General features: G+C 40.8%; 1 protein-coding gene across 7 annotated transcripts in view; it reads right to left on the reverse strand.

Moving 5' to 3' along the window:
* LOC136843837 (nuclear distribution protein nudE homolog 1-like) overlaps window positions 1–14,387 on the reverse strand; it is a 213,224-nt gene that overhangs the window by 164,042 nt on the left and 34,795 nt on the right. For 2 of the 7 annotated variants that reach the window (XR_010854698.1, XM_067112635.1), the window contains exon 1: window positions 12,921–13,140. The exons of 1 other annotated variant lie outside the window; for it this stretch is intronic. The gene's annotated coding sequence lies outside the window, so the exon portion shown is untranslated. Of the gene's footprint in view, window positions 1–12,920; window positions 13,235–13,279; window positions 13,414–14,387 lie in introns of those variants that run through there. 4 more of the 7 variants (XR_010854699.1, XM_067112636.1, XM_067112637.1 and 1 more) reach the window with 4 other exon arrangements.

Here is a 14,387-nt window from a genome sequence, read left to right on the forward strand (position 1 = left end):
TTTTACAAAGTTTCTATGTGACACAGAAGACAAGTATGGCTTACATACAGAACTGGTGAAAAGGTGCTTAAAATTTAAACTTCTCTACTCATATTATCATTCCAGTTACTTATCTCTGCAGTTCCAAAGTTCATGTGAGCTATCATATTAGTTCTGTCCAACTAAAGATGTACCTATCTTCTTATTTCACTAAATACAGTACTGCTTCAATGAACATTTTGTCCAATTAATGGTGTATTTTTATTTCATTAAATAGAGTACTGCTTCAGTGAATATTCACATTAATTTCTATCCCTATATTTTTACAGTCAAGAGTTTTTGGTTTTAAAGCTGTACTTTTCCTACACAAGGCTAGCTATATTTTCACTTTATTACTGTTAAGCAGTCTGACTCTGTTGGGTATATAAAGTAGTCTCGGTTGATTGGGTAGTCGGTGCAGAAAAAAACTGAAAGGTAAATAAAAAATTTTTTTAAATATATAAAACGTATTTACCACCATCTAATACTTTTTTGAGCCTCCTTTGGCTTTTATGACAGCCCTGAGACACCGTGGGATGGAAAGGGCAATGTTCTTTAGCAATTCTGGGTCAAGACTGTCGCAGATGTCCTGTATTGCAACCTCAAGCTTGGGGATGGAGGACATGTCACGGTAGCGTAACTGGGCTTTCATGATCACCCACAAGTTCTCTATGGGGTTATCTGGGGAATTACCTGGCCAGTCTTTAAAATAATTGATGCCACAAAAATCCAAGTAATCCTTGATTAATTTTGTAGTAGGGGCAGTGGCACCATCTTGTTGTAAAAAGTCACTTTGGGTGACCTCAAAACATTCTTCAAGATGATTAACAAGGAGTTCAAAATACTTTTCCTTGTTCACTAGCTGATTCTTAGGCAGTATGATAAGTTTTCCCGTACCATAGATCGAAAAACATCCCCATACCATCAAATACTGGGGGTGTTTTACAGTGTGCTCGTCAAATTTGGGGTCATATGGGTTACTGCCATCCCTCCTCTTAACCTTTTCCCACCTGTTGCATGTCACACTAAATTTGGCTCCACCAGTCCACAAAACACTCTTCCATCTGTCCTCCTCCCACTCAATCTGTCTCTTACAAAAAGCTACCCTATTCTTCCTTTGTCTAAGGGTCAGTAAGGGGCAACGTCTGGCAGCACGTTCACGAAATCCAAGAGTCTTGCTAACATAGGTACGAATGGTTCTTTCACTTACTTCCCTAAGTAAGTCAGGATTTTCTTACTTGAGGATATGGGCAGTGATCCTGGGATTATTATCAACCTCTCTCTTTATCAGTTTCTGTGTCCTAGGACTTATCTTAGATCGATGATGGTTGCGAGGCGCATGTGTAGGTAGTTCCTCTGAACCACATTCTTTGAACGTTTTTTACCCACCACTGCACAGTTCGCTCACTAACGCCCACAACATTGGAAATATCCGTAGTTGCAGTTTCCACCTTATGCAGAACGATTATTGACTTATTTTCTCACTTGACAAGAGCTTATTGCAGCTCATTATAAGAAAAAAAAGCGGACGGAAAAATCTGGTAAATAATCCACTATAATTGACCGGCAGCTACTGGGAACTTCTACTCCTCTCAGGGAGAGAGGAGTGGATGTCAGATGTCGCCTGACAGTGCCCACTTATTCTTCCAGTAAAAATATCATCTTCGGAAAAATACGTAGGCACCACCCACCCAACCCGCTGAGACTGTAGCCTATATACTGTATATAACTCATTCATTTTATATTACTTCTGTGAAGCCCGACTCCTTCCATTAGTCTGTCTGGTAATTCTTCCACTAGGGAAGGGGAGATATACTGTATATAGTTTCAAAATTATGGTACTAGTATAAGAATTGGGACAATTTGTTTAGAATAAAAAAAAAAGGGGGGGGGCATTAGTGCAGAAGAAGTCGTTACAAATATTTTTAATACATGCATTGCTACTTAAAACTTATTAATGGTTGTCAAAGAAACTTTTCTTGAATGTCTGTTACAGCAATCCTTACAAAAGTGCTAGAGATTGAGTAACTTTGCAGCCTATGTGATCATCAATGTTAATCTTGCTCAAAAACTTAAGGCCAGCATAAGTTTAAGTAAGTTAAGGAGGGGTCCAGCCCAGTAAGACAGGAAGCAGAATCCTTTGGTTAGCATGTATCATTGTATATACTACTGGCATAACTTTTAAGCTGTGCTCTTGTTTAAATTCTGTGTCTCTGAAATTGACAATTCCACATATACCTGATTTTGTTACTTGACTTTAGTGTTTTTTTATTTATATATATAAACGACATGTATTTCTGCAGTTGTTTCTCTTGTGTTTGGAGCATTTGTTTTCATTTAAGTTTTTGGTTTCTTCCACTCAAAAAACTGGCCAACACCCAAGCTTCCCACTGCTATCCTCAAACATCTACTGGATACAGGGGCAAGGTTAGGTTATCGAAGAGATAGGTGCTGTGTGGAAAAATGCTGGTTTGCCAAACCATATAGATCCAATGAAATATTGCATCAAAGAATTATATAACTAAAATATTTTAAAAACTTGAGAAATTCTTCTGAATTTTTAGCTTTTAGCATAATCTAGGCTAAAGGTTAAAGCTATGATGTTTTTGGATATTTTACTTGAATACCAATCTTTGTTATTAGTGTTTTTTGCTCTGTTCTCAAGTCTCCTTAACCCCTACGGGACAGGCTAAATATATATCAAGGACACCCCTAGACTGGACAAACTTTAAGGCCGGCCAATTTAAGAAAAAACACATCAATGGAAAGAAGATATGTAAATGCACATGGTGTAAGAAAAGAATTTCTAACATTTTTCCCTACCTTCCATGAGAAGCTGAACGTGACTTTTACAACTCTGTGCGGGGCCTCTTTTACAAGACACTCTAAAAATATGTTAATTTTACCAAGTAATGCATGTTTTTTCTAATAATTTATTTTATTTTTTGTAAAATTAGATAAGAACTAAAATCAGTTACAAATTCTGAGTATATCTGCTGTAAAATATTTACGAGATTTACTGAGATGGGGAGATGCAGTAACTTTTTGCGAGGTACACATGTTTTTTTTTTTCCTAACATTTTATACTTTTTTCTAACATTTCTTTGCAAAATTACAATTATATCTGACATACTTTGCAAAATTACAATTATATCTGACATACTATCATAAAAGATTAGAAATAAAACCAACAGCAATCCCTGGGTATATTTATGAGCAAAGAAATAAAAAGACATCCTGAAGCTGTAAAGAGGCAGTACATCCTTCAGTTCTTAGTCACGGTTCCTTTTATGCAGACACGAATTAGTTCCTTGGATTGTCTCAGCTGATCTGAAATGTTTGTATACAGTATGTTTCACCTGTTTATTTCTGTAACAAATTGGAAAGACACCTGAACCCCTTATATCTTAAAATTATGGAGGACCACAGTTAGAACTAAGGTTTTTAAGTGGCAAAAATACAAAAGTGAAATGAAATGGATGTAGTCTCAGATACCATGATAGCCTGAAGCTGAAAATACAATTTTCCAAGGGTTAGTATGTTTTCAACATTTTTGATGTACATTTCAGTAGCAAAATTATAGGCTAGGCCTAGTTTTAAATGTAATGAACCCCACTTATATCCTACAGTGTAATTATGTGAGACCACAGTGATAAACCAAGGTTTTTAAAAGGGGGAAAATACGAGAGAGAAATACAAGGATACATCAGAAATACAAGGATACATCCTAACATCCCTATGAGAGCCTATTTCTGCAAGTCCTGACTGTGATTATGGTAATGTTAACTCTGGGTTTTTAGAGACTGCCCTAAGCAATCACAAGTTAGTTCACAACCATGACATTTTTATAATAAAATAAAGTTTTATATATACTTACCAAATAATTACATAGCTACAGTTTCTACTTTAACCGGCGACTCACAATTCAAAATTCGTGGTAGCGCCCTTTTGTTTTGGGTGTAGGTATACTGCTCCGCCCACTTTCAGGGAAGAATGGGTACAACGCAGCTAAAGGGCTCAATTCGTTTATGCTCTTTGTCCATGAGAGGGAAGGAGGGAGGGCTCTGATCATGTAATTATTTGGTAAGTATACATAAAACTTTATTTACTTTGAGAATTATGTTTACCCCTTATAAAAATGTCATTTCTATATAAGTAACTTACCAAATAACTTTCACATAGGTCTGAATCCCAAATTGATTGGATAACTTACCAAATAACTACATAGCTGTGGGATGAATGGACATACACTACCCCAAAAAAACTTTGATATGGAGAAGAATTTGGAATAGAAAGTTAACTAGTCTTTTGAAATGCCTGTTGTAGCCTTAACTGGTGAGGGAGCAATGGCAGATAGAGATCAAAGCTTGCCTCTACCTGATTGGGTGCTTTGCAACCTCTAGGATTGGTTTAGGTTTATCGAGGTTGCCAAAGCTTTCAATCCAAAAAGGGACACATAAATAATATGTGTACTGTATGCCCTTGCCCTGGGAGCAGTGCAACAAAAAACAAAGACCAGATAAAAATTAACCTACACCACCACAAAATTTTAACCAAAACCATAAAAACATGGATTGGTGGCACTCACAACTCAGTGTTCACCAGACTTCCCAAGAAGTGAGACTATCCTTATTCAAGGAGAGTGGATAGGGGAAAAGAAGGCATTCCTCCTATCCTTCATCCCCCAATACATGCCAGCTGCGAAGAACAGACCTAAGGTACTGCATTTTTCATATACAGCTTCAATATCACATAAGTAGAACATAGCAAACACTGATTTGCACCTCCAAGATGTTGCTTGCAAGACTGAAGAGAGAGGCAAGTTACGTTTGAAAGCCAAGGACATAGCCACTGGTCTTATTTCATGAGCTTTTACTTTACATAAGGGTAGTAAATCATCTTGAACCTCCAAATGTGCTTCCAAAATCACAGATCTTAAAAAGAATGTTAATGCATTCTTGGACAAAGGACGGCTGGGGTCTTTCACGGAACACGAAAGATTTAAGGAAGAACCATTAAGACTTTTGGTTCTTTCAAGGTGTATTCTTAAGGCTCTTACAGGACAGAGGACTTTCTCTTGATGGGATGGACCAAGTAATTCAGACAGGCTCTTGGTTGAAAGGAACGAGGCCAAGGGCTAGTCAGGTCCTCATTCCTGGCCAAAAAACCCAAAATCAGAGAGTATACAGTGTTGCCTTGAGAAAATCCTACACTTTTATAGATGCCATGTAGCTCACTAGCTCTCCTAGCTGTAGCAAGTGCCATCAAGAATAAGGTCTTCTTCACTAGATTCCTAAGTGAGGATGACTCCAAAGGCTCAAATGGCACTCCTGACAGCCATTTAAGGACCAAGTCCAAGTTCCAAGCGACTTCCAAAGGTTTTGCTTGCTTACTAGTACTAAAAAACTTAATTAAATCGCTGATGTCTTGATTAGAAAACAGGTCCACTCCTCTGTGTATAAATACTGAACTCAACATTGCTCTGTAACCCTTGATGATAGATACTGCAAGTCCTTTCAAGGTTCTAAGATGTAACAGAAAATCTGCGATCTGGGCTACAGATGTCTGAGAAGAGGAGATATTTCCTCCCAGCACCACTTCCAAAAAACTGTCCACTTGGCTTGGTAGACTGCAGCAGAAGATCATCGCCTCGCATGACCTTCCTTGAAAATCTTTTCACTCTGACAAGCTCCCTGAGAGTCTGAAGCCTGTCAGAGCAAGAGTGGACAACCCGTGATGGAATCTGTGAAAGTGCGGCTGTTTGAGAAGATTTCTCCTCCGAGGATGTAGTCTTGGGAAGTCCGTCAGTAAACTTAAGAGATCGGGAACCACTCCTTGTGTGGCCAAAAGGGAGTGACTAGGATCATCAACATGCTGCCATGAGTTGAACTTTTTCAATACGTCCCTCACCATGCTGAAGGGAGAGAAGGCGCAAAGGTCAAGATCCGACCAGTCCTGCAGCATGGCATCCGTCACCCATGCCTGTGGATCCGGAGCCGGGGAACAATACAGAGAAAGAAGATGGTTCCTCGACATAACAAACAGGTCTATCGACAGCTTTCCCCACAACTTCCACAGGTCGGTGCACACCTGTGGATTGAGTGTCCACGCTATTGGTAGAGCCTATTTGCCACGACTCAATTCATCCACCTGGACATTCATTCTCCCCTGAATGAAGTGGGTCACCACTCGGGTCTCATTGCTTAGTGCCCACAGAAGAAATTTCTTGGTCACTTCGTAGAGCAAAAAAAATGAGTCCCTCCTTGGTTCTTGATGTAAGCCAGGGCAGCTATGCTGTCTGAATGGACTGCCACTGTCTTGTTGAAAGTCTGCATTGCAAAATGTTGAAATGCAAGATGAATCACCTATAATTCTTTTACGTTAATGTGGTTTCTTGTTGGTTGGAGACCACATTCCTGAAACCTCCATACCATTGAGAAGGGCTCCCTAACCCAGATCCAAAGCATCTGAGTGTAACGTTAAGTCGGGGTTCACTGGAGCCAGAGACTTTCTGTCGCAAATCTGTCCTTCACCAGCCACCACCAAAGGCTCTCTTTGATCTGGGGAGTGATGTTGGAGACGAACGAATCCGGGAGTGACTTCCTTTGCCAACTGGCCTTGAGGTAAAATTGAAATACTCTTGTGTTTAGCCTGCCCAATGGGACAAATTTCTCTATGGAAGAGAGGGTTCCCAGGAGACTCATCCATGCGTTGGCTGAGTAGGAGGGGTGAGCTACGAAGTCTTGGACTTTTCTGAGACAATTTAGGATCCTTTGTTGGGATGGAGAAGCCCAAAAACTCAGAGTCTATCACTACCCCCAATTATAGGCCAGACTGAGTCAGAACTAGCTACGACTCCTTGAAATTTATTAAAAGTCCTAGATCTTGAGCAGGACAAAGTGTTTTCTGCAGGTCCTCCGTGCACTGAGATCTCGAGGGGGAGCATAGGAGCCAGTCACTGAGGTACAGAGAGATGTTTATCCCCATGAGATGTAACCATTTTGCTAAGGGAGCGAGTACTTGGGTAAACACTTGAGGGGCCGTGGAGAGTCCGAAGCACAGTGCCAAACCTGGCAGATTCTGTCCTGGAACACAAATCTCAGATACTTCCTGGAATCCAGGTGAACTGGAATGCGGAAGTACACATCTTGCATGTCGAGTGTGACCATCCAGTCCCACTGGTGGATGGCTGACAATACCAACTGGCTTGTCTCCATTTTGAACTTCATTGTTTGAATGAAGAGGTTCAGTGCACTGACGTCCAGGACAGGTCTCCATCCTCCCCATGACTTAGGAACCACGAAGAGGAGGTTGTAAAACCCCTCCGTGTCTACCTCCTCGACTACTTCCATGGCTTTCTTCTCTAATAGAGCTGACACTTCCAGAGATAGGGCTGAAAACCTCTCTGAGCCTACTGAGTAGGCTGTTAAACTAATGGGGGAGGTTACCAAGGGAGGTTTCTCCCTGAAAGGGATTGCATAGCCCTCCTTCAAGACCTTCAGCACCCACGGCTCCACATTCCTGTTCTTCCACTCAATCCAGAAATGAAAAAGTCTTGCTCCCAGTGGAACACAGAGGGACAGACAACTCACTTTCAAGGTGCTGGCTCGTTAACAGGTTTCTTGGCTGGTCTGGAAGTTCAGAGGTTGGATCTAGGTTGGGACTGGAAACGACCTCTATTACTTCGAAAGGGCTGTTGCTGCAAAGGGACGACGTCCTAGCAGATGTGGTAGTTGCAGTGGCTCGTGTGGGGAACCTAGTCCTTTTGATAGACTGAGTGAGAAGATCCTGTGTCAATTTCTTCTGGAGCTCCACTGATACACATTCCAGGGTGTCCCGCTGGAAATACACTGTTTTTGTCTAGGAGGGCAAAAAGAGAAGAACGCTGAGTTGGAGTGACTCCCTTTGCCATAAACGAGCACCACATATCTCGTTTCTTAAGGACTCCTGTAGTGAAGGTGGTCTCCAACTCTTGTGCTCCATCTCTTACAGCTCTATCAGCACAAGTCAGAAATGCCAGCCAGTCCGACGTGAAGTTTTCTTGAAGAGTCATACAGTCTTATTTTCTTAGCGAGAGCCCCAACCGTCCAATCCAGAAAACTGAAGACCTCAAAGACTTTAAAGATGTCTTTAATTAGATGCGAAACATCTATGATACTGGGAAAGTCCCCTTGAGAGGAGGCAGAAACTCCCAATGATGGCACTTCTCCAGTTGCATAAGATACTTGTGCTGTATCAAGTGAGAGGGTGGTGTACAGAAAACTGCTTTCCCAACATCTCTCTTTTCTGCTAACCAGTCATCCATATGGGCAAATGCTTTCCTTAAAAATAAAGATAAAACCATATGCTGTAGCCTGGCAGTACCTGGAGGTTGTCGCATCAAGAAAGCTGACCCCAGTGACGAAGGGACAGCCGGAGAGAAGAACAAAGGGTAGCAGATCAGGAATTACCTGAGCAGTGCCAAGTAGTTCGATGTAGGTTGCTCCTCTTCTGGTGGGTCTGTGGGTTCTTGAACTACTGGAGCTGGTTTCTGAAGAAGGCTCAGAACTCTGTCATGTCAGAGTTAAAGCAGTGCCAATGAAGGATCTTGGGCAACTGAAGGAAACTCACCTGAAGAATCAGGTACTGGAAGCTCTCCTTGCGGGACTGCGCACTTGCCGGAAAGTGGATGAACTTCAAGGGAAGCGCCCAGACACTGGATGCACTGGGCACCCACTCGCTGTCAGAGCAGATACTGAACCTTTTGGAGCCACTGCACTCTTAGCGGACACTGGGCCCCAAAATGATGGGCACTTGGCGATTTGACGCCCAAACACTGAGCGATCATACATAGGATCTTCCAAATCTGAACGATCGGATACTGGGTGCCCATGAACTGGAAAGGCAGACACTGAACGCTCATGCGATGGGTGCTCGGATGAAGTGCGCTCATACGATGGGCGCTTGGACATGGGGTACTCAAGAGATGAGAGCTCGGACACTGAAACAATCTTCTAGTGGGTGTTTAATACACAACACTATCAGACTCTGGACCCTCAGACACTTTGCGACAATGAACTGGACTGGCAAACACTCTTTTGGGGTTGGAACTCATGTTAGAAACTGAATGAGAATGAGAATCTTCCACTGGCGACTCCCAAAAACTGCACGAAGGGAGAGGGCTAAGTTCCCTCTCTAAGGCTCGCTTACAAGACGGGGGCGAATCAATTTCCAACAAAGCGCCCAGCCTTTTCAATGGCCTAGAAACTTTCGTAAAACGACTACTGCGCTTACTGGTTCCAAGAGAGTCTGAATCACTAGATGACAGGGCATGTACATCCACCCAGACGCCTTTCCAATGGCAATCCTCCTCAGCCTGGGATTGGCGGACAACAGGCTCAGATGAGGCGTCGACTGCTCATGGGCAAACCCCACCAACCTTCCTTGGACTGCCAGTTTGCTTCCTCCCAGGTGAGCAAGGGGAGTTTAGCAGGGACCTTGGTCTAGGAGCATCGATGGAACAAACAGCCGCCCCCTCCACTGACACTGTACTTGTCACTACACTATTAAATTTATCCATCAGGAACTTCACAGACTTCCCAATTTGGGAAACAGTATTCACAAAAAGTAAATTTCTGATCTACTCGTGCTTCTAAGCTGACAATGGCATTGGTTTCAGCAGAATGAGAGCTAGGTAAAGGAGGGACAGGAAAAGCTGGAGGACTGGAAATGGGAGAAAAGGCCATCACAGGTGTTGAAGGGATAGGCATGACAACAATATCAACTCCTGGGGAATGAACTGCACTAACAGAAGCCTTAGCAGAAGCCCTAGCTGTAGCTTTCCTCAGTCAGTCAGGCTGTAATTTATCTAAGTGTGTCTGTAAGGTCTTCCACTCCCCCTTATCCCAGTCCTTACATTCTTCACAATTAAGCTCAGAAGAACAAATTTGCTCCCTGCAAGAACTACATAAGGTATGAGTCATATTTTGCTGAAGTGAGTCTAGTTTTGCAGCCTTTGCTGCAATAACTAATGCTAGACAAACTAGTGACAGACGTAATTAGTCTAAAGTCCAATCAGGAAAGTCACAATAGAAAAATATATCAGAATTCTAGCTAAGCTAAATAGCTGCGCTACCAAAAGCAAAGAGTACGTCACCATAAGACGATCTCTGACCACCCGGTGAAAACGAATCAAGAGCTGCTAATAACCAGTGTTAAATCATTAGCCGGCAGAAACAAATTGAGCTCTTTAGCTATGCTGTACCTATTCGTTCCCCAAAAGTGGGCGGGACAGCATACCTACAAACAAAACAAAAGAGCACTACCGCGAATTTTGAATCCTGAGCTGCCACATAAAGTAGAAACTATACCTATGTAATTATTTGGTAAGTTACTTATATATAAAACTAATATTTATTCTGATTTACAGTACCACTGGTTAATTTAGGTGAGGAGTCAATGCAGCAAATGACCCGTTGTGCCAGTGCCCTATGCTAGGTTTTGGCATAACCCTATTCATTTTCTTTTACAATGTCCTAGATTAGGTTAGGTGAGGAGGTCCAAGGGAGGGTTAAGCCCTTAGCCAGATAAGAACCTGGTGCCCTATGTTAGGTTTGGCTGGATGAAATACATGGTTGTATTTCTCATTTTCTGTTTTCCTCCACACAAAAACCTGGTAAATGTAAAAGAAACGGCCGCACAAACATCTCGCTTATCAATATAATTTTTTTATTAAACTATAGAATTGGGAGTACAGGCTGTCCCCGGTTTATGACGGGGGTTCCATTTTTACACCATGTCATAAACCGAAAATTATCATAAACCGGAAAATCGTTGAAAATCATAAAAAATCCTAAGAAAATCTTACTTTTAATGCTTTGGGTGTATTGAAAAAGATGTAAACTACATTTTTATTGAGTTTTTCATAAAAAAAAACTCCAAATTTCGATGATTCTGCTGTTTTGGAGCCATATTTCTTCATTCGGATTGGCGTATGGCGTCGTAACCGCAGAACGTGTCGTAAACCGGGAAATTATTTCTGATGAATATATTTGAAAAGTGTCGTAACCTCAGAATGTTGTAAGCCGGACCCGTCGTAAACCAGGGACTGCCTGTATATAATACATCAGAGGTAAGATAATTTGAGGAATTTACAGAGATAATGATAAACTTGCCATCTTTGGTTTAGGCTGATACTAAACATGGAGGAGTTCAGAGGGATGCCATGTTTAGTACCAGCCCCTCAAGGATGAAAGCAAAAACAGGTATAAATAAACAAAACAGTTATAGGGGAGTTTTGGTAAATAGCGGATTTTCCTTCACTGGGGGTTTGCCCCGACTAAGTTACACGGCCTGCTAGGTTAGGTTAGGGGTAATTTTAAGCCAGCTGTCCACGGTGAGCTAGACTATGGCATTTGACGTTTTCCTATGTTATTTTACTTGCTTTATAAGAATTTAAAGTAATATTTTGTTGGCCGGCTGTAACTAAACTGTAATTGACCTTTGAAGACTACACGACTTAAATTACCTAACGCAGGGTAGGTCTAAGCCGGCATTCTGCGGTGAGCCCCCACCACCCTCCATAGATAATACAGTAAAATTGTAACCAGTAAACACCCCTACAGTACGTTAGGTTGGTATTTTTAGAGGTGTTTACTGGTTACAATTTTGCCCCATTAGCTATGGAGGGGGGGTGGGGGGGCTCCCCGCAGAATGCCGGCTTATCTACCCTGTAAGTCGTGTAGTCTTCAAAGGTCAATTACAGTTTAGTCACAGCTGGCCGACAAAATATTACAGTAATTCTATATATTAGCTCCATGCCTGTTTTTACCTTTTCAACTGGTTTTTTTAACACTTTTAGGGCTTCTGATACTGGCGGTGCACCTGTTTGTTGTCGGCCAAATGGAATGTCCCTTCGCCGTGTTTAGTACTGGCCCGGGGGGGGTTGGATACCCATACGTTAACAAGTTATTGCACTTGCCAGATGGGATATGAACTGTTCAAAACAGACATACCCGTGCTCTCTCTTGTGAAGATCGTGTATGGAAACCCCTTGTTGGATGGACTTCAGGGGTTAATTACAGGTTAATTACACTCGAGCGGCAAAAATTAAAGATAAATTCATAATTAGCAACCAAAAAACTGTAGAAAAAGTTAAGTTAGAACGCAGTCGCCGCCACAGAGCTACTATATGGTTCTACCAATATTACTTTAAATTCTTGTAAAGCAAGTAAAATAACATAGGAAAACATTAATTGCCATAGTCTTGCTCACCGCAGACAGCCTGCTTAGAATTACCAGGTTAGGTTAGGGTACGTTAGGTTAGTATAGTTCCTTTTATGATACGTTTCCTTAGCCAATCCCTTCTTGAACATATGGCTCCCTAATGACTTGCGCATCCGCAGAACCATTCCATAATAACAACATGGCAGTCTGTGCAGTTACCCTGTAGTTTTACCAATTTGGGGACAGATGTGCCAGGATAATACTAGTCTATCCTAGGCCTGTCTAGATAATAGATAAAAGGCTACCCTATGTAACCAGCTAAAGCAAATTCAACTTATCGTAAGGTTTTTAATATCACAATTTATAGGCCTTGGCTAGGCCTAAATTATGTTAACTCGAAACACCATCCAATGATGAAGTTGACTAGTTATACATGTAACCTACGGCCTATTTAGCATTAAATAAACTTTAATTAGTCCTCGTTGGTTGCTTGATCAAGCAAACACGACTCTTCCCATAGACCTATTCTATAGCGACTCGTCTTCAATAGACATTTAGCCTAATGGGCTGCGTTACACTACGTCTAGCTACACAGCCAACAATTTCACCTGTTATATTAGACTAACAAAGGGATCTAGCCTGATTATAACACAGCGTAATTAATTACGTAAAATGTAAATTCAACTCGGGCTACTTACAGTGTAAAACGTAACGACAAACTGTCTAAAACGTTACACCTCACAAACACAAACTGACTTGAACTGAGTTCGTATTTACGTTAACGACTGCAACCACTTCTGCAACACACGCACGCACTCATATTTCAGCAGAATGAAACCATGCAGAGAAAAGTCCTTCGAAAGAAAATCTTCATTGGGTTATATTGCTATTAACAAACTATATAATCGCATACACGGATGAAATAAACGAATCGATTTGATACACTTTCGTTGTAACGGCTTTTTCAACTTTCCCGCGGTGTGCCCTCGAGCGAATGAAAATAAATGGGAATATGACACCAGACTTCCTTCAAAATATGTGTCAACACTTCATTTACCTATGCTTGGTCCTTTACGTAGTAAATTTATCATCCCTTTAACGTAAGAGATGATTACATGGTCAGTAATCCCAAAATTTTGCTAGTTCTATCGGTATTCAAAGGTGAACCTTTTTTTTTTCTTCGTATCGATTGTTTAATCGTGGCTTCACACTGCGGAAGGGAAGAGAAGGCAAAATCAACCTTGACCTTCAAAATTTCTTTCAGTAGGCCTTCTTACTGGCCCATCTGGAACATAAGCAGTCCCTTGCTGTTTATATGTCAAGTTTATGGTTTCTTTAAATAACTGATTCTTCAACAAAGGCATCAGAATTCATGGAAAAGAGGTCCGACTCCGACCACTAATATAGAGACGCAAGCGCCTTTTGGGGACTCATATTTCTGGGTTAACTCTTAACAAGAAAATCAACTCTTGCCATCTGCTTTTAGTACAATAGCAAGCAAGCATCTGCGTTTACGACCAAAGGAAACTTAAGGAAAATGGTTAGAGTCAAATGAGTCCTTTACTCATGGTCTACCTTTCTAAAAATTGATTACGAAAATTCGTTCCAGATCAGTATTATTAATGAACTCTATCGGAAGGCAAACATGAAAGAGTCACACGCAGTGGCTTAATTTAGATCGACGATTAAGATACAGTGCTTACATAAGTCATTAGAAATCAGTGCGTTTTCCAGAACAAGAAATTTTCAGGATCTTTCTTCCTCTCGAGGTATTTCAAGACAACAATAACAACAGTTTATTTTTGTATATATATATAAATATAATATATATATATGTACATATATATATATATATATATATATATATATATATATATATATATATATATATATATATATATATATATATATATATATATATATATATATATATATATATGTGTGTGTGTGTGTGTGTGTGTGTGTGTGTGTGTGTGTGTGTATCGACCCCACATACAAGTGGAAAAGATGCAGAAAAAGATATGAAGCACTGGAAAGAATATAAATGAGTCTCTTTTTTTTTTTTTTTTTTAAGAAACCTATGGTTATAACATGAACATCTGTCAAGGGATGTATAAACTTGATCCAATAATTTCAAAAGAAATTTGTAAAATGTTTTCATTGTA

Source organism: Macrobrachium rosenbergii, chromosome 12 (genome assembly GCF_040412425.1).
Source record: "Macrobrachium rosenbergii isolate ZJJX-2024 chromosome 12, ASM4041242v1, whole genome shotgun sequence".
Taxonomy (NCBI): Eukaryota; Metazoa; Arthropoda; class Malacostraca; order Decapoda; family Palaemonidae; genus Macrobrachium; species Macrobrachium rosenbergii.